A 15,697-nucleotide genomic window follows, 5' to 3' on the forward strand; every position below is an offset into this window, starting at 1 on the left:
CACCCCCTCCCGCCCAGCAGCGGGGTGGAAATGGGAAGATGTATGATCAGGCAGAGAGTACTGCAAAAATAAAATCAATACAGATCAACCGAAGAGTTTTAATCTTGTCTTGTAATAACTGTATCTATCCATCCCCCATATACATTACAAATGTCGCATCATTGAACGCTGCTCGCTTGCAAATCAAAATATCGTGATGCAATATAGTATGTATAAATATGTATACACACATCAAAAATGCACCCCTTTCTGTGTGAATAGGTGTGCACGTGCACAGAAACAAAACCAACCAACTTGCACGGCAAGTATAGCAGCGCGGTGCCTTGGGCAAATAAGAGGGTCTAGGTGCTGTGTTTGACCCTGACAGCTTGTGCTTCCGTTACCTGGTCGGATGACAGTCACGCCCTTAACACCTGGATATGAAGGGTTCTTATTTCGTAAAACAGCAGCTATCTCTCCCGCATATATTCTGACAACATCAATTCAAAACATAGCAGCACACCAGGGAACTGCTAAATATAGTATGGCCTGAAGTTATAAGCTTATGTTTCCCAGATTTTTTTTTTTGTTGTGATTCCCCTCCCTCCCCTTATGGATGGTGCAGGAGAATTTAAAGGTCAGGTGAGAAAGCTAGCTCAGGAGGAAGAGGGATCCCTACCTCTGCCACCACAGCATAAAGAATAGAAATAAGGAAAGTCCATGAGGAAATAAAGGACCATTAATTCAAAATGAGTTTTTGCTAGCTTATGGTAGACAAAGCTCCTGCCAATTCTGGGATAAGGACGAGAAAGCAATGCTGAGCTAAGAAAGCGTGGGGGCTTGAGCGCAGCAGGACTTTGGCCCCGCACTGGGACCTCAGAGCTGGGTGGCTCTGCAGAAGCTCGGCCCCGGTGAGCGCCCTCCGGCTTGGCCCGCAGTGCTCCGGGACATCGCAGCTCCTGTGCAAGAAATAGTGCCTTTAAGAAATTCTTTCCCTTTAGGTAGTGCACAAAGACGGAGAGCTTTAATTCTTGAATGTCTTAATTCAGGATGACTTGTCACTGCTGCAATAACACAAATTTTGCTCATGCATAATATATTATTTATTTTACGGAGGCTGAATGAAGGAGAGTGCGCGCGCTCTCGCTCTGTGGTATGCAAACGTTTATGGATGGTTTGGCGCTTGGTTTAACAGCTTAGGCTTTTAAAGACTTGACATCTTGTTTGTATTACCTAAATAGATACGTGCTATTTCCGGGAGCTGTTGCTACTGCTGGGCTTTTATGACAGTCTGTATACGCAGTTTCATTTTTAGCGTGGGAGAGGTCACAGCGTTTCGCTAACTCAAAATACCTGACACTGAGAAGAGAAAACAAATTTGATTAAATAAAAAAGGGGTCAGCATTGTACAGGCTGATTATTTATAAATAGTGCCGCTAGTCAATACCTGATGGTTTACGGAACTTAATGAAACTCCTGGTAGCCAAATGTGTATTTTAAGAAGGCGTTTGACCTTGGGCATCTCTCCTGCTGGGGGGATGCTGCCTGCTACGTCAGTGGTTCAAAATCAATAACCTCCAGCACTGTCCTGTTGAGGGCTCCTGTATTTAGGGGTGATATTGTAAAATGTGACAATATTCTGCTGACGAATGACTCGATACCGATATCCCTGTGGGGAAGGGTGGGCAGGGTTATGTGGTGACTCTAAAAATGCACTGATAATGAATGAGGAAAAAAACTGCTGGGGATGCCATTTTATCCATTTAGTGCTTGGGTCCGATGCCCTTGCGTCAACCTTTACCATCGTAGTCGTGGGTGCCTGAGCAAAACCTGTTTGTCTGCTGTATTTCACAAATTTCATAAGATTGTTAGGGCTGTGAAATTCATACTCTGTTTTTCTCCTGCTTTTAATAAGCTTAGCAGAGTGAAGACCCCTGCGTGCAGAAATTATTCTCATCTGCCTTGTACACAAAACTGAAGCTGTAGCCCAAAAATCAGTGCCCAGGTCTCGCTTTTAGGGCTGGCTGGACATTTTATGCTGTTGTCTAGAAATAGGTTGAGGGTGAACACCAGAGAGGGAGAAGAGCTGTCTGGTGCAGGAGCAAATGGGGACAAACTAGCAGTGGCTGCATTTATTGCATCAATTGGAAGAGGGCTTCAAGCTAGCAAAAGTGTATTCCTATAAAGGCTGAAGCAAAAAGTTGAATTTCTTTTTAAGATTGACAGTTCCTGTGGGGGGATGTACATCAGTCGACAGACGGTCGGGTTCATTGACTTGCAAAGGGCTTTTTCTGTGCCTTAAATGTTTAAGGCTCCGGACTAACCGAGATACTGCACGTAGAGGAGCTTCAGTACACAGCGTCGTTTCGAGGTTGTTGGCACCATTCGTGCCCAAGATTGAACGTGGATTTTCTGGGTTCCTGGTTTTGGAACTGGAATGCATATCAAAGTTGAGATGCTGTATAAACTTAATATGAAATAGTTTGACAAATCTACTTATGCCAAACAGCAGCTCCGTAATTTGGGTTTTAAAATGTATAGCCTTTCAGAAGAATAATACTGTTACTTTCTTGTAAGCATGGCTATAATGGCCCTAAATGTCCATCTGTGTAAACAGGCTCCTGTGTCTTTAGCTTGATGCAGACTGACAGTAAGAGAAGCTATAAAGGCAAGTGTACAAATAGATATGTAATTGCAAATTTCCAAAATAACTTTTTTAATAACATCTTTTAAATGCTTTATGTGCTAAAGGGCTCAGCGGGTCTCTTCATAATATACAGTGTGATTAATTCAAATGAGAAAAAACAGTCATGCAGACAGGCTTTACAGTTAATGAGCAGGATGCATAAAATATGCTCTGCCTCACTAAGGTATTATTGTCATCTGACATTTTTGCAAACTCCCATGGAATTTATTTTGCATTAACTTCTGGCAGTGCTCATGGAGTTGGTGAATTATTGCCTCTTTGTCTTGAGACTTGAACTAATTCTCTGTGCAGATTTTTGGAAGTTTCTTTTGCACGATTCTGCGTTATGCACATTATCAAGAGCATTGCACATCGGAAAGGTTATCCCAGCAGCACAGGCAGTAGAGTAGACAGTAAATAGCATTCCCACATCACTGTGGGTTAAGCTGTCAATCATAAGCAAAGACAGTGGACCTGTAAATCCCGTTTTTTCCACTAATACATCTTCGAAGTTTGTTGCCTGTTTTAGTCCGTTGTACGTTACCTGTGCAATGTGTTTTTAAATATAAATCCTGGACCTTGACAAAAGGGGCTGGTTGCCTAACCCGAAGGAACCTCACTGAGACACTTCTAGGTGGTGAGTGGTAGGGACTTTCTGATGATCAATAGATGCCTTCTGGTAGAGGCTGGGGTGGTGTCTCCAAAAAGAAGACATCCCAAAACATTTTCTTTTTGTAGAAGGCTGGGTGCGTTGGTCTTCCAAAGTAAAATCTTCATGCATGAAGAAGAATCGAGTCTCCTTTGCTTTTGTATGTGCTTTAAGTAATCTCTTACTTAAAGCATGTTTTTGGTGAGCACATCGGTGAGCACGTTTTTGGTAACTCTCTATGAATGGTTCTAGACCTGCCTGTGTATTTCCCAGGACTTGGGCATGTAATTAGAACCAGTGTCCCTTCATGTATTTCAGACATTTGATATGAATAAGGGCATTGCTGTGCCGAAATAACAAACCACAAGCTATACTTAGCATATGTAAAAACCCGACTCCCTCCCCAACCTAAACAATAAATATTGCTGGGAAGATATCTTGAAGGGAAATCCCCTTAGTAAAGCCTAGTATGTGGTTTTCTCCAATGAGCTTTGACGTTGTTTGAGTACGTGCCTATTTTGTAACATGTGCAGAGCACCTCCCGGTATTCTCTACCTGAAACTTCAGTAAGCTCATTTGGCAGGGAGCACTTCATTTCCCTTGCTCAATCAAAAAGCATTTTTTGCTCTCTAGGTTCTAAAGTCATCCCTTTACAGAAAAAGGTTTGCTATCCTGAAAGAAAAGAGGCAGAAGAAAACAGAAGAGGAGTTGCTAAAGAGATAAATGACAGACTCGGCCTTAAACCCTGCACTTGCAATTTATTTGAAGAAAATGTTCAGGGAGTGCGAAGGCAGGACATCTGTTTCATGTTATTCCCAAAGCAACCTGCTTATTCAGCTGCAGACATCCCCACCTGCTCCTCTAATGAGCTCAGATCTCGCAATATTCCCCGTTCACCCCTTCGAACCTGGACAGAGCTATCTGAAGCAGAGGGGCACTGCCTAAAATTTAGCATAGGTGAACCCTCTGCACACATGCTGTTGGAGTCTCTTTAACTCCCACGCTACTGGAGTTGTGATGGCTAAATTAGGCATTACTGTACATGGTCCTAATGTAGGATGATGTATGTGAAATTAGAGCAGTCTTGGGGCTGGCGAGGAGTTTGGGCTCTGGCCTTCAAGAGAGAATTTTTTGGTGTGATCCTTTTCTAATGCACCGCTGGCGTTTGACATTTACAATCGACTGCTTACGCAAACTAAGGAACAGCAGAAAGAAACTGATTTTTTTTTTCTCCCTGTGCTTTAATTTTATAAAGTAAATATCACAAAGAAATGCTTTGCAGGTGTTTTTTAGCACAGCGAGCATAACGCTTGGGGAATGCAGTTGAAATCCTTGGCCAAGGCTGCAGAGTCACTGTGTTTCAAAATTCATATGACTTTGGTGAAAACTCTGGACCAAGTACTCGCAGCCTGCAGAGATGCCCGCAGCAGTGGAAAAAGTGCTCCAAAATGGTGCAGTCATCTGCTCAGGCAGCCTTGTTTGCACCATGCAGAGAGAGGAAGGGAACGCCCTTGAAACCTTGCAGAAGCGACAGATCCTGGTCCGAGCCCCCGGGTCCGAAGGTGTCGATGGCAGCATGGTGCCTGCACTCCTTTGGAGACTGGTGATTGAAAAATGTGTTCAATTGTACCTGAACATTCTGAGCTGACTTCTCTTGACCTGTACAGCAGCACAGTAAATGGGGCAGCAGGCGAGGCAAAAAGTGCTTTTTGTAGACTCCCAGGAAAAGATTCCTTCTCCGGCAAAACCATTCCTGAGAGCCTTTCTGTGTGTCCTTCCTTATATCATAATATTTTTTCTCTCTGTACAGCCAGATACACGTTCTCAGATGCAGATGCTCTCATTCAAGGAGGAGGACTTTTGGTGGGTTTTTTATGCTAAACACTGCTGTTAATTTGCCATTTACTTTGTGTGATGGCTTTTGCCTTTTACCAGCCACTTTTTCCTGGGTTAGTTTTGGCAGGAGAGGACACATCTCTGATGGATTCCCAGAAGGGCGTGGTGCAAGATCCTTAGGATGTGGGCAATGACTAAGGAAAATAAGCGAAAAACTGAAATTCCTCATGTTGGCACCTTCCAGTAAATATTTTCAAATAACAGCAGTGGGCAACCCCAGTCCAAACCCAGGAGGCTGTGAAGCACGTGGGCCAGATTCAGGCACTGGGTGATGCAGCAGACTAGAGTTGATGCAGCCCTATTGCTGTCATACATAGTTTTGGTAGTGTCAAGGAGTTGTGTAGGAACTTGAGATGGGATAGCTGTATCTGATAGCCCTGAAGGTGGTGTTTGTAGTCACAGACCAAAAAGAGCATGTATAGTGAAAATGGCTTCTCAGTCATCTAAAATATCACCAGCTGCAAAGGAGACAGGTTCACTCTCCTGATCAAATAACCTTCCTGGTTTTGTCATCCTGAGTAAACAGAGACTCTTATTCCTTGTTGGTATTTCATTTCCTTTGCCACTAATTTTTCAGAGGGTCAGGGCAAATATCAACAGTGCTTCTTGGTGCCAACACAGTCCTGGCTGTGAGAGTGGGATGAGCTGCGGTGATGGCTGCAGGCCATCCTGGGCGAGGGCTGGAGACTCTGGAGCTGCTTAGCAGCTTTGCTTGTGCCTCTGCTCCCCCTGCCAGGAACGCTGCGTCATGCTAGCGGGCCCCTGCCACGTGCCGAAAGCAAGTTGCAGCGAGACTGTAAGCCGGATGATCAGCTATGATGTGAAATCCGATAGCTCTTGCAGAGGATAGGCGATTATCAGAAAGCTTTTCTATAAATGCTGGGTTGAAGGAGTCTGTGGGATTCTCTATAACAGGAAATTTTGTGTCTGCGTGTTGGACCTGACTAGATGAAACTCGGCAGCGGTAACATTATTAAGGATGTGTGAAAATGTGATCTGCAAAAAGCAACTAGAAATTGCATATAATGAAAGGGGATCTGCAGGTAAGTGTTTCAATCAAGACCACTGCGAGAATCTTCTTTTTCGTAATGCTAAAAGGCAAATCCTCTCTGCTGCTGTCTCCCAGGAACAGCAGATCCAGAGAACACAGCTATGACTTTCTCTGTTGGAGTGAGCAGGAGCAAATAGCTGCTTTCTCCACAGGAAAAAAAAAAAGTTGGCAGTCATTTGTTCGCCTGATGCATGGCGCTCAGTGTGGAGCACTCAGATTGTAGCTAACTGCAGTGTTTCCATTTGTAAAAAAACATCTCATGGTAATTAGTTTTATTAGGTTTGGCCAAACGCCAGGGAAAAGGCTGGATGCTAAGGCGGGTAATACATAGCTATTGGCACGGTGCTTCACAGGTCCAGATATGCTCCATTTCCAATAGCTCTTGGTGTCTTTAGTGACTTGTATTACATAGCCATCGCATATCCTGAGTCAGTGTAGACAGTGCAGCACATAGCTAAGTGTCTTTTCCAATGCCCGGTATCAAAATTTATGGTATTTAAGTTGATATATCTGTGGAGTTAAGTATAATGGTTTTCTCTTTGTAAATGGGGTGGATATTTCCTGTTATTGGCAGTTAGACTTGTTGGGGCAGAAAAATAAACGAGAACAGGGAATTACAGAAGGTTGCAAACTCAGTTGAGCACCAACTATATATAATTATACTTAAGAAATGGCAATAATAGCTGGAAACTATGGCATGGTAGAAAAAATTTGAATCCTCACTGGAAGAATGCCTTTGCTATTTGTAGCCAATTTCACATGCTTAGTAACTTAGTTATACATCGATTTCTGTAAATGGTACTTTAGCTCACAAGATGGCATTTAGCATATTAAATCAAGTAAAGAGGAATATTGGACAAAGGGCTGTTGGACCACACAGGGCAGTCAGGGCTCTGTTCTTGCTTAGGTACTACTAGCAGTGATCTGATAACTTTTTACGAGGACCATGAGAAATGAGAGGCTATAATAAAAAAATCTGCACACCATAAAAACTATCCTCTTCCTTAGCAGGAAAGGCCAAAGCACAAGCACTTGTCTTGAACCTAGAGATGGTCCCTTCAGCCTGGGACAGAGACATGCTTATAGAGGAGATTGCTAGGGAAGTATTTATCACCGCTGTGTGTATTGCACCTCTTCCATCAATAAGTAAGCATCTTCCAGACCCACTACTGTAGTTTTTCCTCCGGTGAGAAAAAAAAGTGATACATACGCAGCAGATGCTGAGACCCATTGGAGCACTGATCCTAGCGGCTGGGAGTACTAAAGAAAGATTAATAGCAAAATACCAGAGTGTTAGATATGACTGAGGTTTTTTCCTTCCTCCTGAATGACTGAACAGTTTATTCACTCCTAATTCAGAAATAAGAATAAAAAGGGAGCATCTTCAAAAAGATTCAGTTACCATTGAGGTTAACAGTGGCTTAGGATTTGTTCCCTTATGTTGCTCACTAACCTTGCCTGCAAATCTGACATTAATAATAATACGTGGCTGCAGGATCTCACATGATAATAGCTGCAGGTTCACAGCATGTGTAAGAGGTCAATACCCTGCACCGTACAGCTAATATCCATCACGAACAAACCAAGTGTGGAAGATGCAAAAGATCAGCTTATGCCTATTAACCACAGGACACACTGTAAAGTAACTTCATATCCCCACTTAAATTCTGTCCCATTTAATTCACTATCTCTATTACTTTCAGTAAAACAATTGATTAACTCTGTTAATATCGTTATCATTATCTGTCCCAGTCAATATATTTGTCTCAATCCAGTCTTTCTTTAGGGACAATACGGTTCGTGATAACTCAGCAGATTATTTGCAGGTGTCAGTTTTGTTTAAGCATTGTGATTACTGGCTTTAACAGCCTGATTTCATTCCTGTAATATTCATGTTAATAACAATAACTTTTGAGAAACCCATTAAAAGTCTGTGATGGTAATTTAAAAAAAGGTCAGATGCACCGTTCCCCATTCAATTACGATCAAGTTAGTAACTTTTGATGGGTACATTAAATGATGCTGTCATCCCTAGGCATATTACAGAATCAAAATTCGGCTCCTATTTCATTCAGACTAACATTGCAATGAAATGGTCTTCTAGCTAAAGCAGGTGTTTTCAACAGAGGGGAGGTTTGCTGTTTTAAACTGCATTCAGCCAATACTGCGGGTGTCTGCCAATAGACAGCAACCCATAATCTATATATAAATTAAACAAAACCCCTTCATGACAAGAATATTATTAAAGCTGCAAAGTCAGACACTTGGAGGTAAAGAAACGCCAGCATCAAAGTTTCCTGGGTGACCTCAGTTTGTCCTCTCCTTCTGTCGTGCACATGCATAATGATGCAGCTTGCAATTACACAGCCAGAAATTACTACTTTTTTATGCCATATCCCAGTATTCAGTAGCTGAAGCGCCCTTGCTCTTGGGGCTGTGCAGTGCTTGGGGCCTGGCTCTGGACCTTTATTACCTAAACGAATAAGGTGGTTTATGGAATAACACCAGATTTCTACCCTGGAAGGAAACGTGTTAGGGGTATTGGGCTTTTGCTTCCTCAGTAACTTAAATACCCCATTAAAGTCAGACTTGCCACAGTGTGGATAAGGATGCGAGAATGGGGCTCAACACTTGTACAAGTGCCATTGGAAATGGGCTGTGGGCTTTGCATACAATGCTGTGAGCAAAAATATACCGCAAATCTTTCTGGAGTTTCCCCTGACGCTATGTGGCTTTGTGTCTGTGAGCATATGTGTGTCTGTTGAGCCCCGGTGGGATTTGAAGCTCATTTGAAAATAACACTTGTGCTTTATAGGGAAATTTATTTCTTGGGGAATTTGGAGCATCGTTCTGGCAAGAACAAATAGGACAGGTTTCACCGGTCATCTGCTTCTGCATTTTAAACTTCTTTCTATATACTTCTGGTCCTAGGTAGTAGAAAAGATTGATTTTTTTTTTTTTTTTTTTTTTTTAAAATGCATGTCAGGAGTGTATTGTTGTGATTTTTACATAACACACATGGCAATATTTGCAACTTCCAGAAAAAAAATTAATTCTTGGGGCATGATTTTTTATCTCCTTTAAACAAACCTAGCAGCAATGCAGCTACAGTAACTGATGGTGATTGCATATCTCACTGGCCACTTCAACAGATCTGTTCCTCTATAATCTGCTATTTTTACGCCCAAATCCCTGCCATGGGCATGGAGTGCTCTCAGCATGGCTGGAAGCAGCTCAGTCTCCACATCTCAGCGTATGTAAGGGGACATCTCCATCACCCTGGGGTGCCTCAGCTGGCTTTAATATACTCCTAACTTTGTTGCTCTGTATTAAGCCTCTGCTACCAGTGGAGACAAAGTAAATGAAATTGGGACTGGTATGTGTACGTCTGCTGTGCTCCAGTCAGAGCTTCCAGCAGTGTTGAGGGCATGAGATCAGCTCTAGATCAAGGCTGTGCTGTGTCCTCAGCTTATCTTTTCACTCTAAATCTTCTCATTTTTATTTTGGGTCCCTATTTTCTCGTTGTTAGATCTGAAGGTTGACTTTATAACTGTCTTTGTACGGTTTGGGCCAGAGGGTGTCTCAGCATGTCATGCTCGTACAGGACCTGCCTACCTGCCACATAGGGATTGGTGTTTGCAATGCTTGTCTGGTCTCTGTGAAATAATACTGCAATATAGATATTTAAGCATGAGAGAAGAACTCGGGCCCAGAAAATGAATAGAAAACCAGCTTTTCACTATTAACTCTTCAGTTGCTATAACTCTGTTATATTGTGTGTGCATAGTGGTGGTCTCTTGTTTTGAATTTATTCATTGTAAGGACAACAAAAGGGGGAAACCCCCCAGTTTTATTCAGCATGATTTTTTGATAGAGATGTTAGAGACGATAAATTAAGTTTCTGGAACAAATGTGTACATTTACACATGAAAAGTTCAATTGTTTTCTTTTTAAAGAAGAGTTTTTGTTTAATACTTGAGTTTACTCTTGCTTCAGAAGGCAAAGGAAATCCTGGTATAGAGCCAGAGAGAGGGAGTCATAACAGAAGTTAAACTGAAATTAGACATGAAAGATTTTTTTAATCTTTTGTCTCTGGAGCCTCAGACAGTGCTCCCTCTCCAGCGAAGGCATCGTGAAAAGGGAAATTCAGCCTCACTGAAAAATGCTTTATTCCTCTGAGACAGAAAAGAAAGTGTGAGCAGAAATATTTTTAAGAGCATCACTCTTTCTTTCTCTGGTCAGACTGTGCAAACCCACCACTTCTAGTTTGATTTGTGAGTTAGTCTGCAGTTTTAAGCATCTGGCAACAGATGGCCCAAATATCAGCACAGACTCCATCAAGCCCAGGAAAATCACCCCTTGAAGACACAGGGAAGAATAGAAATTGTATATAACTTTATTCATTGAATAGTCTACATGAACATACAATGAATCTAGCAAAGGTCAGATCCTGGCATAAGAAGTTTGCAGAAATGGAGCAAAAATGTTAGGTTACACTGGATCTCACCAGTAGCCAAAGGATTTGCAGATCCGAGTGAGTGACGCTCACCTCCTGGGGCAGACTGGGCGCAAGAGGGTCTGCTCTCTCCGATGGTTTTCCTTGGCATTTAATGGCTCTGCGTGAATTATCCTTCAGACTGGTTTCTGGAAAGGAAATATCATTCCTGGAGGCAGCATCAAGCTGCTAAAGGTTGTTGAGAGAAACAATACCACTGGTTTTATTTACAGAGACAAAACTTAACCTCTGAGGTTTGTAGCATCAGCCTCAGTTTTCATTCTTATGGTAACAGCTGGAACTAGGGGTGTGCGAGTAGAATGAAAATACGCTTGGGCTTGTGTTAGGGAGAACTCTGTGTTCATCATTTCGCTTTTATTTTCTTTGGTTGTGTTTGCTCACATAGGGCTGTAATCTGGTAAGCCTCTTTTTCAGGTAGTAATCTAAAATATGGAAGGTCATGCCTAAATTGCATAGATCTGGAAACTCACGCGGAGGTTTGCTTCTCCAAACTAGAATGTCATTAAACTCAGCAGAAAATTGTTGCAAATGTAGTGTAAGTGAAAACCACGTCAGACTCGTGGTGTAAAGGCTGTGTTTATGAGATAGATGTCTCAAAGGCAACGAATATATGCAAGTCACACTTGCAGCTAAGGAACAACCTTATACCCTTGTAGAAAAGTTTATCACCTTCCCAGGCTCATAAGGTTGGTTTTGTTTGTTTGTTTTTTTCCTGGGTTGGGCTGGTGACTGAAGCTCACATGCTTGCAGTAGACTAGCTTGCTGTCATCTCGTTGGCATACTGGTTTGCCATTTGCAATTAAATCTAAGTGCATATACGTGCATTCCCCAAAAGACAAGAATCTGCTTGCAGTGAGCTTCCCAAGTGACAGGAATCCAACTTCTCAACTCATTCACTTTCTTTGGCTTTTTGAGCATGGAAAGTTACACGGTGCACCAATCTGCAGGGACCTGCACGCTGCCTCTTAATTGTGCACCGTAATCAGCCGCTTGTTTGCAACTCTCTGCAATGACTTAGCTTTGTCCTCCAGCTGAGGGCACGACAGGAACCGACTCTGCAGGCAAAAGGCACGAAGGAAGCTGAAGCACTGCTGAAAGCCTCTGCTTCGATGCTGTGAGGCTGATTGGGGTTGTGCGAGTGTAACTTTTTGTAAACTTTGGCTCTCAGCATATACCTCAGCATGTATTTTATAGTGTATTGATTGGTGAAGGAAGCATAAAATACTGCATAAGCCCATCTTCTCTTTGGCAGTTTCCATTACCCAAGGCAAAACTGGACCCAAAGGGCTGGGGTCCTAAAAAGCTTTAATTGCCTTATAAAGATATGCATGACCCTGGATTAATCTGAAGTCAGGAGAAATAAGTACCACTCAGCGTTTCACGGGAGTTTGCAGGCTCACTGGAATGAACCAGTAAACTTCTGCAGGGGTTAAACTGGGTGAAGCAGGAAAAACATTCATTGCCTCATCCGTGGTGAATGAGCTGCAAAGTTGTTCTGCTTTCCCAGGAAAAGGAATAGTGCACTGCACTCTTACCTTTGTTTTGCTTTGCAGTGGTAAAAATTTGTGTATAAGCTCTGTAGAGAAATGGGAGTACTCAGAGTTGTGAGAAAACACTTTTCACGCAACCGGCAATAAAAGTGGGCTGTTGCAGCAATGGAAAGTGCTGGGGATGGTCCAAGAGAGATGTGACTTTGTTTGTTCGAGGCGTCCATGATTCAGGTGCTCCTCTGCCTGGAGAACCAAAAATGTAAGGGTAGAAATGACAAAATAACCGCAACGTTGCACCAAAGCGCAACGTGCTCAGAAATTAGTTGAACAAGATACTACGTGTTTGCACTCTGTAACCATGAAATTATGCTTTTGGAAAGGCTGAAGCGGATAAGCTTAGCCCTGAGGCTGCTTCAGCCTCATGGAGGAGGTGAGCCTACAGTGTTGGTTGGCTCTTTGGGTCCTTCCTGGGATATTTAGCTTCCAGAATCCTTTCTGGAGCGTTAGCCTTTCTCTTCTAAAACAATCATTCCCTGCCTTGATGAAGTCTCATGAAATATAATCTGCATAAATGTGATTGCTGCAACCCTGTCTGCATTGAAATATATGCTGTTGTATCTTAGGACACTAAGAAATGGTTCTGTGTTTTTCTTCAAGGCAAAGTTTCTTACGTTCTTGACAGCTTTTTGAAAAATAGTGTACGTCCAGTGAAAATCTTTGATGGGGAAGTGGAGGAGTGAAATAAATGTGAATTACAGCTTAGTTGTTTCACTTTGTAAAGGTGAGGTCTTAAATTTCTAAAGTGGCCATCTAGATGCTAAACGGCGTAACTTTTACAATTTATTACAGCACATTTTCTCCTTTATGTCCAGTAAAACAATATAGATGTTCTTGACAATACAGCTCTGTCATCATCTAACGTATACCTCAAATCTATTCCCTCAAACCATAATACCACGGGGCTGTGTTCACTTTAGTTGGTTTTACTGGTCCATGTGATGGGCAGGAGCAGGAATGAGCTTTAAAAACTTGATGGATAGTGATGCCAGATCAGCAAAATAGTAAAAAGATCATGTAATCCACGTTTTCCTATGGTGTTTAATTGGACCGAGGCCTAAACCAGACCTGACTTTCTGTGGGTTGTGCTTGACCAGAAAAATAGATCTATGCTGCAAATGAAGTTTTGTACCTGTTTTTCTTTACTGCGGGGGAAACTGCATCTTGATATTGCAGAAAGAGTGAAACTGGAGAAACACAAGGAGGAAAAATGCAAACAAATGCAAAAAAAGAAAAGTCATGTGCAGTTCTCTGCCTGGGTGAGAAGAGGAGGGTGAGATGACAAACCAGACCGAGGAGTGTTTGCGCCTTCTGACACCACACTGACTCCAAAAACCAGGTTTTAAAGCCAGGGACAATATTGCTTCTAGGAGTAATTCAAGCCGCAGCTAATAGGCACGGGGAAGGAGCTTGGCTGGTTATCCCAGACCTGTTTATTGTGTGCTGCTTACTCCTCGCTGCAGAGCAGATGGTATCTGCATGAGGTACTGACTTCAAAAGCAAACATGTTTGCAACCCAGGCAGAGTTTTGCCAGCTGTCAATATGTTTGTTGTACACATGGTGAAAACTGGGCCAAATTACGAGAAGGGAATGAGCCTATACATCTCCTGACCAAACCAGGTATGTACTCAGCAAGAATAATTTGCTGTGCTTTTAGTAGTAATCTGTATTTCTAATAATTTGTGGTACTTCTATACTGCCTTACATTTCAGGGAGTTCAAATAAATCTGATTTAATTGCATTCAAAGTGCTGCAAGAAATAATCAGTGGTTGGACAGAGCGCAGCACAGGCAGCACTGGGTGCCCAGTGATGGCCCAGGGACTTCAGAAATACCTATTTACAAGCTCAGAGCCTCAACGCATTGCTTTTAGCCATATGATAAATCAGTAAGTAATTTCTTTTCCTACCATAAGGGAAAGCAAAGTAACTTAGAAAGTATTGCTGTTAGTTGAATTTGCTTACATTTAAATATATATATATTATATGTATATATACACCTAATATTTATATTTAATAACCACACATTCTTATTTATATTAAATAAAAAATATATAGAGAATATCTAATAAATATAGACACTACAGTAAAATATATAACATATCTTTTCTCATAGTAAAATATTTGCTATATTTGGTTCACTATACTTTAGCTTATTAACATGAGTTTTAATTAAGTCTAGTAAAAATGTTATTTGTCTCCTGTAACAGTTCAGTAGAGAAGTAGAACAAATTCCAGCAATAATTGCATTTAATCTCTTCAGGGAAAAGGGAAAAGGAAAAAAAAAGTTATATATTATGCTTTCTAGTGGTGAGCATTAAGGAAAACATCTTCCTAGAAGATCTAATGTTGGGTTGAAAAATGGAAAATTACTTTATCCCGAAATAAAGATAAACTGATCCTGCATGTATGTGCTTAACTGTACACGAGACTGAATTGTATTGGGCTACTTCTATACTTAAAATTAAATGTATAGACATTTTCATAAATATTTTGAAGCCTAACAAATAATGAGGGTAAAGTGTCATAAAAATCAAATGTGCTTGTTGCTCCGTCTCCCCTCCTGACATCTCTTCAGTGTTTGAAGTTCTGATTTGGCCATAACTAGCAACCAGCTTGTGAAATAAATTCCCTTTTGTAGATTGAAAATGAAGTTCTTTGTAACCCTCTGCTTGAATTCCTACTTCGCAACCATCATGTATTTTTGACGTTGCTTCACTCTTGTCTGGAAGTATCTCAGTCTAATCAGATTTGAAAATATCTTTTCCCAAACCTCAAGACCTTGCTTATATTTACCAGTGTGACACCAGCCTTTGCTCCTAGCCCCAGGTACAGTCCCAGGTGTACGAGCTGGCCATGGCGTGAACTGGGGACTCCACTTTGGAGATAAATACCAGTGAGGATGATGATTTCAACTGCTTGGTAATAAAATCAGGTCATCAAAAATTATGGAAACAACTGAAGGAGCCAGCTTTCAGGGTTTTTGTGTGGAGATAGCAGGGCTTATTTTTTGTTGGCTATAATATCCTTGTTAGTAAATGTTAAGTGCTTATGTTTTGAATACTTGTAAAATCAACAACCGATTTATGAGCTGTACTGTAGATGAGTGAATTACAGAATGACATTGGTTTCTATTCAAATGCCCCAGGAGTGTATGTGGAAATGCAGGTGATGATGTACTTGCTGGAGAGTGAATTGCTTCACTGAGTAGATGAAGAGCTGATAAAGGAAGATATTCTGGACTCCAGATGCCCTATTGATGGCATAACTTGCCTAAATGACTACAATTTCAGTGACATGCTTTGTGGTCAATAGGGGGTATTTCTAGAGTGTATCTGGCATGAGGTAATTGCATGACAGGCACAAAAAGGGTA

Source organism: Platalea leucorodia (assembly GCF_965183815.1).
Source record: "Platalea leucorodia genome assembly, chromosome: 3".
Taxonomy (NCBI): Eukaryota; Metazoa; Chordata; class Aves; order Pelecaniformes; family Threskiornithidae; genus Platalea; species Platalea leucorodia.